This window comes from Pistacia vera, unplaced genomic scaffold, assembly GCF_008641045.1.
Source record: "Pistacia vera cultivar Batoury unplaced genomic scaffold, PisVer_v2 Contig509, whole genome shotgun sequence".
In the NCBI taxonomy this organism is placed as follows: domain Eukaryota; kingdom Viridiplantae; phylum Streptophyta; class Magnoliopsida; order Sapindales; family Anacardiaceae; genus Pistacia; species Pistacia vera.
Genome location: NW_022196345.1, coordinates 535115 through 556762, shown reverse-complemented (window position 1 = coordinate 556762; position 21648 = coordinate 535115). Strand labels below are relative to the sequence as shown.

Below are 21648 nucleotides of genomic sequence, written 5' to 3'. Positions count from 1 at the left end.
GTAGTGGTTCAAGCATTACGAGACCAACAGTCCAAGCCAATACCTTTGAAATTAAGCCGGCAATCATCCAGATGATTTAGTAGTCGGTAAGGTTTAATGGTGATTTAAAGGAAGATCCAAATCAGCATATTGCAAACTTCTTGGAAATTTGTGACACCTTTAAGTCGAACGGAGTGTTAGATGATGCCATTAGGTTGAGGTTATTCCCATTCTTATTGGGGGATAAAGCTAAGGGGTGGTTAATGGCACTACCATCGGGAACTATCACAACATGGAATGATCTAGCACAGAAATTCCTGACCAAGTTCTTTCCTTCAGCAAAATCAGCAAAACTGAGAAATGATATCACATCATTTCTACAAGATGAATCCGAGTCATTGTATGAGGCTTGGGAAAGGTACAAGGAATTGATGAGGAAATGTCCACACCATGGGTTGTCAATTTGGCTTCAAGTCCAAACATTCTACAATGGACTGATGGATAACATGCAAACCATGGTGGATGCGGCATCGGGAGGAACCTTGCAGAATATGACACCAGAGGAGGCTTATGAGTTGCTTGAGGTTTTGGCAAGCAACAACTATCAAAGACCAAATGAGAGAGCGATATCAATAAAATCTACGGGTCTTTATGAAGTTGATGCCTTCACGGCCATCTTAGCCCAACTCACGGCACTTCAGAAATAGTTGGGAAGTATGCAGGTAAATTCTATTCAAGCACCTCAACTAACTTGTGATTTTTGTGCAGGTAATCATGTGAGCAGCGATTGTCAAGTGGGGAACACATTTGCTTCGTCATCTTCATCATTGGAGCAAGTGAACTATTTGGTAGGGAACCAGAGGCAACCAAACAGTCCATACTCCAACACATACAATCCAGGGTGGAGAAATCATCCACATCTGGCTTAGGGCAATCAGAACCAGCAAAAGAATCAATGGAACCAAAGGACATTGCCAAACAACCAACCGGGAGTGAATAATCAACCGGGAGATCTAAGAGTGTCAGAGTTGGAGGACATGTTTGGGAAATTCATGCAGGAGACCACAGGTTTTATGAATGAGACGAGAACTAATTTCAGAAATCAAGGGGCGTCCATTCGGAACTTGGAAGTACAGATAGGGCAGTTAGCTGAAAAGCTAAATGACAGACCACAGGGGTCTTTACCAAGCAACACAGTGACTAATCCATATGAGCAAGCAAATGCAATAATTTTGAGGAGTGGGGCAGTTCTGGAAGAGGTGGAAAAAGAAGAAAAGCCACCAAGGGAAAAGGAAGATTCTGATGAGGAAGTAGATGAAGAGATAGTTGCTGATAAGAAACCATCTATTTCGAGGGAAGAAGAATAGAAACGGGAAAAGAGGCAAAAGAAAAGGAAAGAGAAATTTCCATTTCCCGAGATACCACCAGAGTTGGCACATCACACTCCCCCCGTGCCTTTTCCTCAAAGACTGAAGAAAATGAATCACGATAAGCAGTTTTCGAAATTTATTGAAATATTTAAAAAACTGCATATTAACATTCCTTTTGCAGATGCATTGCAACAAATGCCGAGCTACGCGAAATTTCTTAAGGAAATTCTATCGAACAAAAGGAAGTTAGAAGATGAGGAAACGGTGATGCTCACAAAGGAGTACAACGCCATTCTCTAGAAGAAGCTACCCCCGAAGCTCAAGGATCCAGGGAGTTTTACTATTCCTTGCATTATAGGAGATATTATTTTTTATCGTGTTTTGTGTGATTTAGGTGCTAGTATTAATTTAATGCCCTTTTCTGTTTTCAGGAGATTGGGGATTAGTGAAGTGAAGCCAACGACCATGTCATTGTAACTTGTAGATAGGTCCATAAAACATCAGAGGGGGATAGTGGAAGATGTGCTGGTGAAAGTGGATAAAATAATCTTCCCGACAGATTTTGTCGTTTTGGACATGGAAGAGGATAAGGATATCCCTCTTATTTTGGGCCGACCATTTTTGGCCACGGGAAAAGCACTGATAGATGTGCAGGAAGGGAAGTTATTATTGAGAGTTCAAGATGAAACAGTAATTTTCATTTGAGGCTATGAAGTTTCCATCCGAATCGGATTCATGTTTTAGTGTTGATGTGGTGGATAAACAAGTAGCAGAATCTATTGAAGAAAACACCCCACAATTACCTCTAGAGGCCTGTATTGCCAAATCAAAAATAGTAGAGGTAGATGAGTCGGCGAGTAATGAATGTGCTAGATTGTTGGAAGCACTTCAACCGAATGATGAGAGCCAAGATCGAGGATTTGAGGATTTTGATTTTGAAAAAGAGAAGGAAAAGGAAAAAAATGAAGCACCTCCACAACTTGAGTTGAAACCTTTACCTTCCCACCTCAAATATGTGTATCTTGGGGAATCAGAGACCGTCCCAGTAATTATTAGTTCAAGTTTGAGCAAATTGGAAGAAGAGCGGTTGATAAGAGTGTTGAGGGAACATATACTAGCAATTGGATGGACTATTTCAGACATTAGAGGAATTTCACCATCATTCTGCATGCAGAAGATACTTATGGAGGATGATATCAAGCCTAGGGTGCAACCACAGCGAAGATTGAATCATTCGATAAAAGAAGTGGTGAGAAAGGAGGTGGTGAAACTCCTAGATGCAGGGATAATCTATCTTATTTCCGATAGTCCATGGGTGAGCCCGGTACAAGTGGTTCCGAAGAAGGGAGGTATCACGGTCATAAAGAATGAAAGTAATGAATTGATACCAACTAGGACGGTCATGGGTTGGAGAGTGTGCATTGATTGCCAGAAATTGAATGAGGCGACATTGAAGAATCATTTCCCACTTCCTTTCATTGATCAGATGTTAGAGAGTTGGCAGGACATGCCTATTACTGTTTCCTAGATGGGTATTCAGGATATAATCAGATTGCCATCGCTCATAAGGATCAAGAGAAGACAACTTTCACTTGTCCATATGGCACCTTTGCTTATCGAAGGATGCCCTTTGGGTTATGCAATGCACCAGCCACATTCCAGAGATGCATGATGTCGATTTTTGGAGATATGGTGGAATGATTTATAGAAGTCTTCATGAATGACTTCTCAGTTTTTGGTTTATCTTTTGACAGCCGCTTATCTAATCTTGCTCTTGTTTTGCAGCGATGTAAGGAGACAAATTTGGTGTTCAATTGGGAGAAATGCCACTTCATGGTCCAAGAGGGAATAGTGCTTGGTTACAGAATTTCAAAAGACGAAATAGAAGTAGATCGAGCAAAGATAGAAGTGATTGAGAAGCTGCCACAACCATCGAATGTTAAAGCAGTTCGAAGTTTCTTGGGGCATGGGGGGTTTTACAGACGATTCATCAAGGATTTTTCAAAGATTTCTAAACCCCTTTGCAATTTGTTAATTAAAGATGTTGCTTTTGATTTCAATGATGAATGCATGCATGCCTTTCTAACTCTAAAAAAACTATTAGTATCTGCACCTATTATTGCGGTTCCCGATTGGGGACTACCATTTGAATTGATGTGCAATGCTAGTGATTTTTCTCTAGGAGTAGTGTTAGAACAGAGAAAAAATAAAGTGTTGCATGTAATTCAGTATGCTAGCAAAACACTCACTAATGCACAATTGAATTACACCACCACTGAAAAGGAATTGTTGGCTGTAGTTTTTGCTTTTGACAAATTTCGCTCATATTTGTTAGGTGCAAAGGTGATCATCCATACAGACCATTCAGCACTCAAGCACTTATTGGCAAAGCAAGAAGCAAAACCTCAGTTGATAAGATGGATCCTATTGCTTCAGGAGTTTGAGTTAGAAATTAGAGATAAAAAGGGGTCGAAAAATGTGGTGGCAGATCACTTGTCAAGAATTGAGAGACCAATCCAGGGAAATGAAGAGGAAATTCCAATCAGAGAAACATTTCTAGATGAGAAATTGATGAGAGTGGATGAAGCACCATGGTATGCAGATTTTGCGAACTACTTGTCATCAAGGGTGCTCCCAATTGGAATAACTTTCCAACAAAGGAGGAAATTCTTCTAAGATTTGAAGTATTACTTTTGGGAAGAGCCATTCTTGTACAGACACTGTAATGATCGAATGATACGTAGATGTATCCCGGAGGAGGAAATGGAAAGCATTCTACGACATTGTCATGAGAGGGAACTGGGTGGCCATTTTGGAGGAGCAAGGACAGTAGCCAAGGTTCTTCAATCTGGGTTTTATTGGCCAACCCTTTTTAAGGATTCGTTCTGGATGGTTCATGAGTACGACCAATGCCAACGGAGTGGTAATATTTTAAAAAGGGATGAGATGCTATTGAACAACAAACTTGTGGTTGAGCTGTTTGATGTGTGGGGGATTGACTTCATGGGTCCCTTCCCAAATTCTTTTGGTAACACATATATCTTGGTGGCGGTGGACTACGTATCGAAGTGGGTGAAAGCAGTTGCATTGCCATCTGATGATGCTAGGGTAGTGATTAATTTTGTGAGAAAGAATATTTTCTCAAGATTTAGGGTACCACGGACGATCATTAGTGATGGAGGATCCCATTTTTGGAATAGGCAATTGGATGCATGTAGTGACTGCTTTATACTAGGGTACTCATAGAAATATATCAAGTAGAATACGTTTAAATTAACAAAAGTAAATGGGCCCAAAATTTTCTTTTATTACAGATAAACATTCTTTATACAAAATAACACTATCATGTACAAAATGCCATTAAAACAGCGGACAGTGTAGCTATTGCTCCTCGCTTGCCGACGCCCATCCAACTGCGTTCTCACCTAGATCCTGCAACCACAAAGAAAACAACGGGGTGAGCACAAAATAATGCTCAATATGCAAATCCTCTACTTGACTGTCCCTGTAACTCTTTCTTTTAATTCTTTCCTTACACTGTTCTCATCTCATTTATTTTCTCTTTCACACAGCTCTCTTACTTAACTTCTGCTATATGTCACGACCTCATCTTACCAGAGGCACGGCCGGGTGGAGTTCACACAGCACTAACCCACTCTTCGTGACTTTTGGGTGGAGATCAAAAAGCACCAACCCACTTTTAATCACTACCGGGTGGAGATCACAAAGCACCAACCCGTTTTTTAATAACTATCGGGTGGAGATCACAAAGCACCAACCCGTTTTTATCTCATTCTCTCTACTCTTAGAGCAGTTCATACACAAAGTTCTCTACTCTTTCTCAAGCCACTTCTCATTGCACAATTAATACATATGGATCGTTCTTCTCCGGTAATGCACTCATGAAATGCCAACATGCAATGTTGCAAGAATTAAGGTTTACTACTCATGATTCTCTTAGGCATTTCATCAAACAACTAGTGTGCATACATACACTCTACTCTATCTATAGTTCTATCTTTCTCTTGAACCATCCAAAATGGGAGGAAACTCCCTCACATAACTATAATTCTTGTCATAAAAGAATACTCCTAAAGAAATTACTCAATCTCCTCCAACTTCATCTCAACCTACATCCTCTCATCACATATTCATCACATAGTAACACTTCTCATCAATGAAGTGTATTCAACAACCATAAAATAAATACTCATCTCAACCTAATTTCTCAATATAACATATACATGCATATATAAATCTCTACTTAATCTCTACTCAAAGGATTTCTCAAATTTCAACTTGGGTTGGATTTACTTACCTTGTAATGGAGAAATCTCACTAGCACTTTCCTTTCCTTTAAATGCTTGTTTCTTCTCTACAACTTTACACAATAAAACCATAAGCCTTCAATGTACAAATATATGCAAAACTTCACATCTAAAGCAAGAATCCTTACCTTAGGATGCCTTAGATTGATTTTCTACCAAGATCCAACTAAAAGCCTTCAAAGATCCTTGAAAGATTGAAAGAAGAGTTGAGAGGAAATGGTGAAAGAGTATGGCGGTGGAAGAAGAATGAATGAAGGGTTTACTAAGCTTAACCCCTTTTTAGCTCAAACTTTCTTCATTCATTCCTATATTGCCCTTGCTCTTCCTTGGAAATTCCATCCTTCTCCTTGAAATCATTACAATCACATCCCCACTAACATATTCTCCATAAAATTTCCTTACAATTCACTCCCCACTTTTCCTGCTAATTAAAGGTAGAAAGGTCATTTTACCCCTATGGAGAATTCTCTAGAAACCTCAATAAACTTTTCTGCTGTCTCGTCTCTACGGTGAAGACAGTTTCGTCGCCACGGCAAAAACTTACAGAGCCGACACCGCAATTACAAGCCAACATCGTCGCGACGAAGACTGAAATTCCACACTTCGCCAAAACTCAACCAAAATCAGGGCAAAAACTCAACCAACCCAACTAAGGGCCAACCCAACTGAAAATAACGACATACAAGCTCAAATGAGAACAAAGCAATAAACATTCAAACATACAACATAATTTACTACGTACCTCAAGTGGGGCGTTACAATGCACTTTTGGGAAAGTATGGAGTGAAGCATAGAGTTGCAACACCTTACCATCCACAGACGAGCGGGCAAGTGGAACTGTCTAATAGAGAACTTAAGGGCATTTTAGAAAAGACAATTAATGCATCTAAGAAGGATTGGTCATGAAAATTGGATGATGCATTATGGGCCTACCGAACTGCATTTGAGACTCCAATTGGTATGTCCCCATTTAGGACCGGTGGAACTCGAGCATAAAGCATACTGGGCAGTCAAACAGCTAAATGTGGATTTAAGAGCTGCTGGGGAGGAAAGGATGCTGACTTTGAATGAACTCGATGAGTTCCGTCTCGAAGCATATGAAAATGCTCAAATTTAAATTTACAAGTAGAAGACAAAAAGGTGGCATGACAAGCATATCAGGAAGAAGAATTTTGAAGTGGAGCAAAGAGTGTTGTTGTTCAATTCTAGACTTAGGCTATTCCCCAGAAAACTTAAGTCTAGATGGTCCGGACCATTCACAGTTACAAGAATTCACTCATCCGGAGTAGTGGAAGTTACACATGAAGAAAATAGTGCTTTTACAGTCGCTTTTACAGTCAATGGACAGAGATTGAAGCCATACATTGATGGGATGATGAGTTGCAAGTCTATCCCGATCCGGCTTGACATTTCGACTTGAGGAATTGAGAGAGTCGAGCTTTCGATTTTAAACAAGCGCTCTTTGGGAAGCAACCCAAGTGTTATTATTTATTTTTCTTTATTAATTGGTTTGTAGTTGTTTAGTTTTGTTTGATTTTGTGATTGAATTTTAACTGATGTGTTTTTGGTTGTGTTTCAGGTGAAATTGGGAATAAAGGAAGAAAACTGAAAAATTCCAGTTTTCGCCGTGGCGAAGCAATTTTTGACAATTTAGAAGGCGAAGAGTTCTAGACTTCACCGCGGCGCTGTCCTCTCAGTAAGTTTTCGCTGCGGCGACAAATTTGTCTTCGCCGCGACGAAAGAATTTGGTGAAATTTGGTTAAGGAAACTTCGCCGCTGCGAAGATATTTGTCGCCGTAGCATTGTGGCCTCGGTAATTTTTCACCGCGGCGAAGTATATTTCTTCGCCGCGGCGAGACCTGGGTTTTGAAATTAGGGTTTTTGAATAAATAACTTCGCCACGGCGACGACTGTTTTATATAAATACCCACTTTCGTTTTTCACTTTTCACGCAACTCTTCAAATCCAGTTTAGAGGAAAATTTTCCAACATTCATTCCAGAGCTATTTCGGTGATTTCCAGACAAGATTTCTAACTCTTTAACCTTCCTTAACACCAAACCAACACGTTTCAACACAAATTTTTGCGAAAAGTCACAAAGTTTTTTTAGTTCAACGATTTGGGGGTTTTGCATTCTAGGTTGATTTTGGCTCAATTGGTGGCAAGTACTCCTTACTTTGGGTAAGATTTCACATTCTTTAAGATTGTTTCTAAAAAAAATTCGAGTTTTAATTTGTGGATTGTTGGTGGATTTACGAATTTTTGGTGATTGTGCCTTTGATTTTGTTTAGGGAAGGATTGTGTGTGTGATATTGAGGAGTGTGGGCTTTCAATTTTGAAGTGTTTGGGTGATTGTGGAAAAATTGTAGTTTAGGGGTTGAAGTGCAACTTTTTGGAAGTGTTGTCAATTTTCTTTTTCAGGTTTGAATTGGTTGGCGTAGGACACTTAGGTTTGAATTTTTGAGTGCATTGTTGAGTTGAAATCTAGTTTTAGAGAAAATGCCACTCAAAGTCATGGCATCATCCAAAGGCAAGAGAAAAAGAAAGAAAGTAGATGACCGGTTTATGAATGACAAGGCTCGAAAAAACTATGAGACAGCAGCCAAAAGGAAAGACAAGGGATTTATCCCTGACCGTGGGCTAACTGCCACCGAGGCTGATGAGTGGAGTCAAAGGAGAAGTTGGAAGAACTTTATGAATGAACCCAAACATGCGGCTATGGAACCACTAGTGAGAGAGTTTTATGCCAACCTCCTTAAATGTGATGAGGGGTTTGTTTTTGTGAGGGGTATTGATGTGATATTCTTGGCAAAGGTCATCAATGATTTCTATGGCCTACCTCAGATTGACAAGGATGAATTTGAGGAGTTTAGGAGGGCACAGAAAAATGATGAGGTGATTCTTAGGACAATAGCGAAACCAGATGCCTCTTGGGATATTTCAAAGAAGGGCAAGAAAACCATTAAGGGGACTAGTTTAACACCAATGGCTCGGTTGTGGCAGTATTTTGTTTTAGCTAGGATGATGCCGGAGACGCACTACAGTACAGTGATGTATGATAAGGCAATCTTGTTATATTCTATTGCCACAGGAAAGAGAATGGACGTGGGGAACATCATCCTGATGAGTATCTAACTTGCAGCCAAACCAGGGCGAGGAAGTTTTTCGTTCCCACAACTCTTTACAGAGTTGTGCACTAAAGCAAACGTTAAGGTACATGCTGATGAGCCACTGATCCATGCTGCCCCAGTCCTCGACACAGCCTACTTCTGCAAACATCTTGCGCATCAACCAGAAGCAGGGCCCAGATCAGGCACCAAGAGAAGGAGAACCACAGAAGCGGCCACCGCATCCGATTCAACAGTCCCAATGAGAGAAATGATCCAGGAAATGATGGGTCTGATGAAAAGAATGGATCGACGTTATGATTGGCTGGCAGAGCAGGCCAGGAAGACACATGAGCTGCAAATTCGATGTTGGGACAACGTCGGGATTAATACTTCATAACATTAGTGGGCTGAATGGGACTTAGACGAGTGGATGAGCTCAGAAACAAAAGAAGATGACGCTGAGGAAGACGAGGAAGCCGAAGAATGAGCACCTGTTTTAGTTTCGTTATTTGAAATTGTTTTAGTTGTTTCTGTTTTTCTTTTATTTTGAACATTGAACTCAGTTGATTTTTTTTTTTTTTTTTTTTTGGGATTGTATTAGTTGCTTTAGTTGTTTCATTTTTTATTTTAAATTCTAGTTGATGTAAAGATGAGATTAGGGTTGTAATACTTTCATATAGTCAGTGGATTTTTTTTAACATAGTGGACCCACAGTTTTCATTGTGTTTGTTACAGAAGTTGGATGATGAAAAAGCTGAGGACGGGTGTGCACAATGTTGAGCGGAACTTCAACGTCACGGATTTATCAGGGAACTATCTCGCACCTTTTTCAATTGTTTTCTATTCCTAATTTAGCATAATGTGACATTGGGACAAGTCATCTTAGTTTGGGGGTAGGTGTAACGCCCACTTGAGGTACGTAGTTACTGTTTTTTCGGTGCTCTTAGTTGAGATGGTATCGTGGTATTATGTTGATAACATTAGTACGAGTGTTGTGTTGAATTTTTGCGCTTGAAATTGGTTGAGAAGACAGAAAGAGTTCAGTCTGCCGTACTGCCGGGGCGAAGAAGAATCTCGCCGCGGCGAAGAAGTGTGGAAGCCAAGGGAAACTTCCTGGAAAGTTTCGCCGCGGCGACAGAAGGTTCTTCGCCGCGGCGACAGTCCGACCAAAATGTTACTAAGTTTTAGATATTCTCTTCACTAAGGGCTTTTGGACCATTCTACCCTAATTAATAGGAAAAGTGGGGAGTAAATTGTAAGGATTTTTCAAGGAGAATATGTTATTATGGGGTGTGGTTGGTAAGGAATCAAAGGATATGGATGGAATTTCCATAAAAGAGCAAGGGCAAAAAGGGAAGAATGAGTTAAGAGGTATTAAAAAGGGTTTAGTCTTTGAATGTTCTTCATTTTTCCAGTTCCACCGCCTCCTTCATTCTTCTAAACTCTCTCATTTTCCTTCAATCTTTCAAGGATTTCCAAGAGCCTTTTTGAGAATTTTTAGTAGGGTTTTAACAAAGCTCCTAAGGTAAGGATTTGTACTTTAGATGGGAGTTCTTATGTTTTGATTAGAATTCATGTTGTGATTGTTGGTTAAGTTGTAGAGGAAAAGCAAGCTTCCAAAGGAAAGGAGAAGTGTAAAGAAGCCAATTTCTCATAAGGAAGTAAACTCAACCTAAGTTGAGATTAAGAACCTTTGAGTGGATTGAAATACATATGTGTTTCTTTAAATTGTGAATGAGAGAAGTAATTATGTTTGAGTTATGAGAAGTGTGGTATTTGCTTGATGTTGGGTTGACTTTGATTGGAGTTGGAGGAGGTTTTGAGCAAGATTATGGAAGTGTTATCTTTTGACAGGAAATTTAGGGTTTATAAGGAGTTTTCTCCCATTTGGTTGATTAAAGAAAACAGAAAAGTTAGAATGAGAGTAGAGTTATTCATGACATGAGTTGTATGATGAAATGCTCAAGAGAACCATGAATAAGGGTAGAAAGCCTTAATTGTTGCAATCAAGTTACTTTTCATAATTCATTTATGAGTATGAGTCATTGATGTGCATAATTATGCTTTACTTATGCATTAGAAAAGAGAGTAGGAAAGAGTAGAGACTTATGAGTTTAGACTACTCTAAGAGGAGAAAGAAAAAAAGGAGAATGAGCACTATAGAGTAAAGCTAGAGTAGTGCTTAATAAGAGAATAGAGTAGGTGTGGCGAGGGGAACCTGTGAGTACGGGTAGAGTATTCCCGCAGTACGCCGCATCGATAAAGCGGCCAGAATATCAGAAGTGAAAGTGGTGTAGCCCGTAGTGTACATGCGGAGAGGGCTATACACAAGTTTACCCGAGAGATTTATGCACATCACATGGGCAAGGGTTCCGAATCCATACATAACCAAGTCCGATCGGCTAGAACGAGTAGAAGTCACCGGGAGTGGGAGCGAGTCCCAACCGTGCCTCGGTCAGATGGGGCGTGACTTACTAGAAAGAAAATTAGTATAGAGGAGCTATGAGAAGAATAATAGACAGTGAGAAAGAAAGGGTTACGGGAATAACTTGAGTTAGGGGTTTACTTACTGAGCCTTGTTTGTGCTCACTAGTTGTTCCCTATGTTTTTGCAGGTACTAGATGAGGGACACAGTTGGATGGACATCGGTACACGAAGAGAAATGGCTACACTGTCCACCCTTTTTGATAGTTTGCATATGTCACAAACTTGTATATATTTGTATAAAGAATGCATATGTTTAATGAAAGAAAATTTTGGGCCCAGCTTTTTATATTATGGTTACGTGTATTTTCAATGCATTGTTTTATAGAATCGAGTCGTTACAGTAGGGGAAAAATTTGAAAAAAAATTATTTATTTAGTTAAGTTTGTGTTTATTGTGATTGCCAATGATGAATTGCGTAAGTCCATGATGAGACTAGGATTGTTGGAATTGTATTGTTGAAAAATGTTAAGCATTGCTTCAAGTTTCTGTTTATTGACTGGATTTGATTGAGGTTTGTGAGTGGTTCAGCCACCATTTCCATTTATTTTGACATGCTTAGATTCATTTATGGGTTAGGTAAAGTTTGAAAATGTTGGTGGATTCTAGAACCTAGTAGAGAAGTGCTTGAGGCGAAATTCTAGGATTAGACATGTTGAGGAAATGATTTAGGCATTTTTCGGAACGTTTGAGCCTTTCAAGCCGACCCATGAATGAATCTTTCCCTAGTCACCATTTGAGCCTTGTGAGAGTATCATTGCTTTATTTTCTTGCGAACCGAAAAATTCCCAATCCAACTACCCTAAACACATAATGTACCCTTAGGAGAATTTTGGCCCTAATGCAAACACAAAGAAAGTGAAGAGTGGTGCGAGTCATTAAAAGAACAGTTTGGGGGTTGTGAGAAGGGCGATACGAAAAGAGAGGTAATTAACCTCAATTCGATTTTTGCTGATAAAACAAAAAAAAAAATTCTTAGTTCAAGTCAAAATTAGAAATAAGAAAGATACAAGTTTGAGGGTTGGAAATTGGTTGACACATTGATTGGTGGTTGAGAAGAAGTGGAGATTGATGTGATTTTAGTGTTTGCATTAGGAAAACCGAGTTCTCTTACTTTGTTATTCCTATCCTTTTTCTTGGAAACCACTACCCAAGATTGATGTGATTTTAGTGTTTGCATTAGGAAAACCGAGTCTCTACTTGTTTATTCTATCTTTTTCTTGGAACCCACTACCCAAGCCTAATGTTACAAGCTTGCAAAGACCTTTTGATCCTTAGCGATGTCTAGTCTACATTAGTGGAGAGTAGTTCGATTTTAGGCTTATGGAGTCCGCCACCATTGATAAACTTTTCATTTTGCATAAAATAATCCGGGAAGTTGGAATGGGATTGAAGTGGGATCACCTACTCGGTGGACCGATTGAGAAGATGTCGATGTAGCTTATACTTCTGAGGAGTGTGAACATTTTTTGATAATAATTTTTCAACAACCTTTGAGACTTGTGTAATTTCGAGGCAATCGTTTGTTGAGTCGAGTCTAAGTTGTGTTGATCATTCTCAGTTTTGTTGTGTTGTGTTGTGTTTTGTATTTTGGTTGTTTTTTCTTTCTTTCATGGAGTCCTTATGCTCGAGGACGAGCATGTCTTTAGTTTGGGGGTATTGATAATCCGTGGATTATATGTTTTTGATTAGACTTTTTAGGCGGATTTCCGATACTTTTTAGTTTATAACCGAATTGACTTAATTCTTATAATTATTGTTTCAGGCTAAAATGGATATTTATGCAAATAATGAGCGAATTGGAGTTGTTGGACCAGAAGTGAGCGAATCTTAGAAGTTGGGAAAGTTCTGAAGCAGAGTGGGCACTGTGAAGCTTGTTCTGAGGAGAGCATCGAAGATCGAAGATTCAAGCAAAGAAACAAGCGGAGGGCAATTCTGTAAATTCAGAATTCCACATGAAGCGTCGTCGTGGCGAAGCTTGTTCTTCGCCGGGCGAAGAGAGTGGCGCACGTGGGTTGAGTTCACTTCCTTGTCGCAGTGAGAATCTTTCTTCGCCGCGGCGAAGTCTGCGAATTCAAAACAACAGTTTCATTTTACGCATTTTTCCAGGTTTTTGGGTTAAGTATAAAAGAGAAACTTAGTCATTTTTGTAGGGTTCGTGTTTCTTAAAAATAGCAGCTTTTTTCATTTCTTAGATTGTTTTTGGGCAAACTTTGAATTCAAAAGGTGAAGATCGAGATTAAACCAGTGGATTCGTATTGGGGAGATTTTCTGTCTTTCTCTTATTTCTATTATGTTGAACTTTAGATTTTTCATTCTTTTATTTGTATTGTTGATTTAACCATGAACTAACCTATTTGGGTTAGGGTTTTGATGTGAGTTCGGTTCTAATGGGTTAGAGTTGATGTTTTAATTTCATATGATTTTGCTTGATTGTTTGATATTCTGTATTATTGTTTTTATGTGATGAACATGAGAGATTGAGAGATAATTCATGTTAAGCTTCTTGGGTAATCACCATTGTAGATTAAATGTAGAGAAGATTTAAGAATCAATGAAATCACTAGGATTCTTGTGCTTAATGAACTTTGAACTATAGTCTTCATTTGTTAGGTGCGGAAGTTTAATAGGAAAGAGTAAGGATATATAGCCTGAGAATGTATATTTTATACCTTAGTGAGTTTGATTTACAATCAATGCTTGTGAATATGGAATTAGTATAATCCCTAGGTTTAACCCAAAGAGTCCGAATGAAGTCAAAACCTTACCCATTTGTTTGAATTGATTTTATCAGTGTTTTAATTCTTGCTTCATAATTAGTTTGAATAGGTATAGATTTTGGTCTAGTTTAGTTTAAATTTCTCCATAAATCCAAACCATTCGATTGCTCCAACTTGACAACACGGATTAAGAAATAGAAAAACTTAGTGCTTAGCAACCAATCTTTGTGGGAACGATCTCACTCATCACTCTATTACTTATGCGATTAGTATACTTGCTACATATTGCATGTTGTAGTAAACACGCATCAGTATACGAAGGGGTGAGCTGTGATACTATCCCACATTCCTTCAAGTATTCAGAAAACCCTGAGCTTAAGTATTCACCTCCTCGATTCGACCAAAGAGCTTTAATACTTTTGCCTAACATATTTTGTACTTCATTCCTGAATTCCTTGAATTTATCAAAGGCTTCAGATTTATGTCTCATAAGGTAGACAAAACCATATCTACTGAAATCATCAGTAAATGTGATGAAGTATGAATATCCATCTCTGGCCTCAACTGTTAGTGGACCACATACATCACTATGGATGATGCCTAAAAACTCAATAGCCCTTTCACCTTGTCATGTGAAAAGAGACTTGGTCATCTTTCCTAACAGGCATGGCTCGCATACCTCAAATGACTGAAAGTCAAAAGGGTCAAAAACTCTATCCCTTTGAAGTTTTGCAATGCGGGTTTTATTAACATGACCCAATCTACAATGTCAAAGGTATGTTTGGTTTTGATCGCTATGTTTAGCTTTCTTGGTTTCAACATTGAGAATATCCTTATTATTTAAATCAAGAACATATAACCCGTTATATAACCTTGCAATTCCAAATAGAATACCATTCAAACTAAAGGACAACAATCCATTAGATATCTCAAAATGATACCCTATATTATCCAAAGCGGATACTAAAATAATATTTCTAGAAATAGAAGGTACGTAATAACAATTATATAGTTCCAACAACAAGCCTGTAGGCAAAGATAAACAGTAAATCCCTACAGCCAATGCAGCCACATGTGCTCCATTTCCAACTTGTAGGTCCACCTCTACCTTGGCGAGCACTCTACTCTGCCTTAGTCCCTACACATCAATATAAATGTGAGTGTCACATCCTGTGTCAATGACCCAAGATGTTATGGGAGAGAAGTTAATCTCAATCATAAATATACCTGAAGTCATAGCATCTGACTTCTTCTTGCTTGCAAGGAAAGCTTTGCAGTGTTTCCTCCAGTGGCCAGGCTTGCCACAATAGAAGCAAACTACTTTGCCCTTCCCTATGCCACTCTTAGGCCTAAGAGCACCCTGTCTTTTGGGCTTGGGCTTGGGCTTGGGTTTGGCCTTGGCCTTACCCTTGCTGTTACCCTTTCCTTTACTGGCAGCAACCAGTAAAAAGGCTTGGACTTCTTCAAGTCTTGCTTTGCGGTCCTTAACATGTTCAAAAGCTCTGACAGGGTTTTCACCATCATGTTCATATTGTAGTTCATTATGAACGGTGCATAAGAGTCAAGCAAGGATTGCAGAATTAAATCCATTTGTAATTCTACATCCAACTCAAATCCCAAAATCTCAAGCCTCTCTATGTGCTCGATCATCTTGACCACATAAGGACCAACTTGGGCTCCCTCAGTCAAACGACTTCTAAATAGTGCTTTTGACACCTTGTACCTTGTTAGGAAACGATCCGAGTTGCGCAGCGGAAAAAACACAAAATTTTACAACAATGGATCGTTCCTTAGAACCCAAAATCAGGGCACAGAAATTACAGTTTATATATTACAAGAATCTGCAGAAAAATAAATCTCAAATTTAGATTCATACCCACATTGGAGGCTACTCCAATATTATCTCTGAACGTGTTTGCTACCGATCCAAGTGTAGGATCGAACCCACAAAGTCCACACGAAGACAATCACAAGGAACCAAAGAGGGATTTGGTAGATCCTCCTTGGTCTTAAGAAATCAAGAAGAAGAAAAGAGAAATATTTGATTTTTCAATCAAACAGTGAAAGTGGCGTGGGAGAGTGTGTATAGGTTGCTGTGTGTTTTCCTTTTTATTAAAAGAATTATTCTGTAATCACACACACACACTTTTCTTTTATAGGCAAACTAAGTAGCCCTATTCTCATATGGAATAGGCTTGGGCTCCAACCCAAACACCCCATGTTACCAAACACTCCCAATTAGATATTTATTTATTTCATCATTATCTCAATTAAAATCAATTAATATTTAATTAACATTTAACAATAATGATGATTTAATTAAATATGTGTGAACACATATTTAAACGTAATTTCACTTATTTAATTTTTCTAACAAATTAAATAAAGGCTATGACCTCAGCAAATTTAATTGCACTGTGAAATTACCAAAATACTTTTTTGCCCAAAAAGACGAAAACGCCCTTCTTTCTTCCTGGCTCTTAAATTATCTTTTATGTGTGTGACCCATAGGCTCCTCATCATACCGGCAGTGTATAGTATCATGATTAACACCAATTAATCATCTCACTAATACACAGACCAAGATTGGCCCCTAGCAAGGCATCATGGCCACCCGATAGATTCGGATTCAGCAAAGTAGCTACCTGTCAACGATATGGTTACCGTGCAATTCGATCCTTTCATCATACGTTATCTCGACGAGACGAAGGCATAGAAATAGTGTCAACCTTCGGTTACTCTCGATATTATTTATTCAGTTTCTGGACCAATGACCCGTATTATAAACTGGATAGAGCAACAACTCAATCCCACTGTGGCCACAGTTTTAGTGTCATTGCCATATACTGAATTGCGCCGTGAGATAACTTTCTCCCGTACCCGGGAGTGATAAATCCTCTGTCAATCCACCATAGTCTTGATACACTCCTTGATGCAGCCAATCACCACCGTATTGACAGCTCTGAAAAGAACTGCGTTAGGCTAGTGTCAAACTACACCAATCGGTGCACAAGGCGCTCCGGTGATCTCAAGTCTAAGGATCACATGCACCACCATTCGTTAGAGGATTTGTTCCATAGACACTGGGGTTACCATCCATATGGAATCCTCTGGTGGGTCAGTCCAGTGAACTTGCTGTGGTGTAATCGCCTACAACAAGCACCCATGTGTTGCACCAGGTTGTCACCAAACAACCTTGACAAGTGAGATCAGTCACTGCCTTTCGACAGGGTCGTTCAACACTATGATAGCCTTACCGTATTATCTGTGCCCTTACTTCAGAATAATACTGGGGCTACGGACGTTTCTAGAATGGCCACCATATGTGCTCATAGGGTTCTCACTATCAAGATTTGAAACACTTGATACCCTCGTCACGGTTCTACCATTCTAAGGACATATATCAATACATATTGCAATAATAATGATTTACGCGATATAGAATAAAATGCCTTTTATTGATTAATGAACATTATTACAAAGAGTCAATTCTACAATAATTGATTAGCCCTAGGACATCTGCTCTAACATACCTCTCATGTTAAGCATTCCCTTTGAAAACCTCCCTGAGGTGTAGAATAATGGTAGCAGCGTCCATATTCTCATGCTGTTTTTGCAGCGCTGGTGTTATGGATGCTAACATCAAGCATTGAAAGCCATCAGCATCATCAAGGAACTTTTGATAAGTGTCCTTTACTTCTTGAGTGGCATCAGGATCAGGCTCAGCCATGTATGGCTTTTCAAGGATATACAATTTCTTTTCCGACTTGAGTATCATCCGAAGATTACGATACTAGTCTGAGAAATTTGATCAATCCAACCTGTTTTCTTTCTCGATTATCGGTCGCAGGTTCATAATGCTCATTTTGGTGAATCTACAATTGCAGAAAAGATAAAGTCATTATAAAGTTCATTATTATTTAATATGGTCTTTTATTAAACGACACTCCCACTATTTTCCTCAAGTCAATATCTCTCACTATTAACATAGGAAAGCCCGTTGACTTTCCTAGTGGATTGAGATCCCATCCGGCCCATTTCAAACCTTTGCTTTGGTGAATAAGCCAAAATGGGTTGATTAGGTAGGCCAACAAACTTAATCCACACCAGTTGATAGCTCCTACTATCAACCTCAAATGTGAAGAAGCCAACAAGCTAATCACATAATCCAATGGCCCCAACCATCATCCTCAAGTGTGATTCTTAGTATCAGTAGAGTGAACACTACAGGTCACCACGTACACACAACATGTGTACTTCTCTACTATGCCTATGACGCATTTATCAACCTTCGCTTTGGCAAACAAGCAAAACCATCATTTTAAGTTGACCCATCACTATTAAGGAAAACTCTAATGAATTTTAACCTCCCACTGGTAGAAGTGTACCCTTCGCTTTGGCGAACAAGGTTCTGACGAATAGTGGTTTGATTAAAACCATGGTGATGGAAGGCATACATGACTTAATATACTTTAATTGAGGGTTTATTATTTAATGTCTCACCAGATTATTATCTTTGTTAGAATGACATTGTTTTGGCATGTTATTTAACATTCAACCTTAGAATGCATTCTAAACAAAATATTAAAACGTGCCGGTACATGGCCCAACTAAAATCGATTTCCTCAAGCCTAAAGGAATTGGTCACCTAGAGGTCCTGCAATAAAATCTTGAGTCTTCAAGTATGATTGTCTCTTCCTTGATCCGTCTTCAGGTACATTACAAAAAACATCATTCTAAATTTACAGTGAGAATAATTATACAAAATTCTTTACATCAACAAATTTAGAAACCTCGATTAACATTCGAGGGGAATGAGATGAGAAAAGAATGTACATCGAGAAAGGGAGAAAGGCAGGACATGCAGGCCTTATTTAATAAATTACAACCATACATACCTAAAAATTTTAAAACATTCACTATAGGTCTAAGGCTCATGTACCAGACACCATGCAATATAAAAACAAGTACATGGCTTACATTTAAAAAACAATCAATTTTTGAATTGGGTGGGTGAATTATTAATTACCCCCTGACAATTTGCATATCTATATTTGGTCTAAAAGTTTAGAAACTTTTCACTTTGGCCCCTATGCACTCGAAAGTGTGCTCACTGCAACGATGGATTAGATCACCGCAGCGTTCGCTGATTTGCGTCGTGTACATGTACCACATGCGATCTTCGCGGCGATGGGTTATATCGCCGCGGCGAGCGTTGATTTTCATTAGCGCGCACCTTGGACTGTGATTGCCGCGGCGATGAGTTATATCACCGCAGAGAGTGCTGATTTTGCAATCAGAAGGTACACCAAACAACACACGCCGCAGCGATGGGTTATATCGCCACGGCAAGCATACATCTGTAGCATCAAATCAGTTCAACCAGCCACCAAAAATACGCCAAACGGATTTTGTAATCAATCTAAACTTTTGATTTCAACAAAAATCCATAACCCAATATACCAATCAAATACATGTAATCAACCACACATAAAACTGTAAAATCTGGTACCCTAGGCTCTGATACCACTATTAGAAAATGATCAACTCATGGCAGCAGAAAACAAAAATTATTTATAACATGGATCGTTCCTTACAACCAAGATCAGGGCACAAATTTACAGTTTATACATTAAATTAGAATCTGCAGAAAAATCAGTTTAGAGTTAAGAAATCATATGCACGTTTGGAGGCTTCTCCAACTTGTCTCTGAACGGGTTTCGCTACTGATCCAAGGGTAGGATCGAACCAACGGTAGTCCACACGAAGATAACCCCAAGGAACTAAAGAAGGATTTGCTAGACCCTCTTTAGCCTTAAGAACCAAGAACAAAATCAATAATATTTTGATTCAATACAAAAGCAATCTGGCGTGGGAAGAGAGAAAAAAAGGGGCTGGAATTTTTAATCTTAATGATTGAATGAAATGTTATCTTTAATTCACAAAGTGTTGCACTTATATAGTGCACACAATGCCCTATTCCATCATGGAATAGGCTTGGGCACCAACCAAAACAGCCTCATTTAGAATTTAATTTAATATCCAATCTATTATATATATATATATCTATATATTATATCATATATATAAATATAACATTTAACAATAACAATAATTCATTTAAATATATGCGAACACATATTTAAATATAATCTCACTTATTTAATTTTTAATATCAAATTAAATAAAGGCTACAACCTCAGCAAATTTAATTGCACTATGAGATTACCAAAATACCTTTTTGTCTAAAAAGATGAAAACACCCTTCTTATAAACTAGTTCTTAAATTATCTTCTATGTGTGTGACCCCTAGGCTCCTTATCATACAGGTAGTGTGTAGTAAAGCAATTAACACCAATTAATTGTCTCACTATACACAGACCAAGATTGGCCCTTAGCAAGGCATCATGGCCACCCAATAGATTCGGATTCATCGAAGCAACTACCTGTCACCGATATGGTTACCGTATAATTCAATCCTTTCATCATCCGTTATCTCAACGAGACCCAGCCACAGAAATAGTGTTAACCTCAGTTACTCTCGATATGTATGTATTCAGTTACTAGACCAATGATCGGAATAATAATCTGGATAGAGCAACAACTCAATCCTACTGTGGCAACAGCTTAAGGGAATTTTAGAAAAGACAGTTAATGCATCTAGGAAGGATTGGTCACAGAAATTAGATGATGCATTATGGGCCTACCGAACTACATTTAAGACTCTAATTGGTATGTCTCCATTTAGGATGGTTTATGGGAAAGCATGTCACTTGTCGGTAGAACTCGAGCATAAGGCATACTGGGCAGTCAAGCAGCTAAACATGGACTTAAGAACTGCTAGGGAGGAAAGGATGCTAACTTTGAATGAACTGGATGGGTTCTGTCTCGAAGCATATGAAAATGCTCGAATTTACAAAGAAAAGACAAAAAGGTGGCATGACAAGCATATCAGGAAGAAGAATTTTGAAGTGGGTCAGAGTGTGTTATTGTTCAATTCTTGACTTAGGCTTTTCCCCAGAAAACTTAAGTCGAGATGATCCGGGCCATTCACAGTTACAAGAATTCATTCATCCGGAGTGGTGGAAGTTACACATGAAGAAAATGGCACTTTTACAATCAATGGACAGAGATTGAAGACATACATTGATGGGGTGATGAGTTGCAAGTCCATCCCGATCCGGCTTGACATTCCGACTTGAAGAATTGAGAGAGTCGAGCTTTCGACTATAAACAAGCGTTCCTTGGGAGGCAACCCAAGTGTTTTCATTTATTTTTCTTTATTGATTGTTTTGTAGTTGTTTAATGTGTTTGGTGTGTGTATGAATTTTTAATTGATGTGTTTTCGGCTGTTTCAGGTGAAATTGAAAATCAAGATGGAAAACTGAAAGTTCTAGTTTTCGCCGTGGCAAAGCAATTTTTTTACAATTTGGAAGGCGAATGTTCCAGACTTCGCCACAGCGCCATTCTCTACGTAAATTTTCGCCACGACGAAGCAAAAGTGGTGAATTTGTCTAAGGAAACTTTGCCGCAGCGAAGTTTGTTTTTCGCCGTGGCTTTGTACCCTCTGTAATTTTTCACTGCGGCGAAACCTAGGTTGAATTAGGGTTTATAGAACGAAGAACTTTGCCGCGGCTTAGTCTGCTTTCTATAAATT

The 21648-nt window shown here is 38.9% G+C and overlaps 1 non-coding gene across 1 annotated transcript; it reads right to left on the bottom strand.

Moving 5' to 3' along the window:
• Nucleotides 1-329: 329 nt before the first annotated feature.
• On the bottom strand, nucleotides 330-436 carry LOC116106069. Its single transcript, XR_004124248.1, has one exon. It is a non-coding gene; the product is annotated as a small nucleolar RNA R71 (small nucleolar RNA).
• Between the last annotated feature and the right edge of the window lie 21212 nt (nucleotides 437-21648).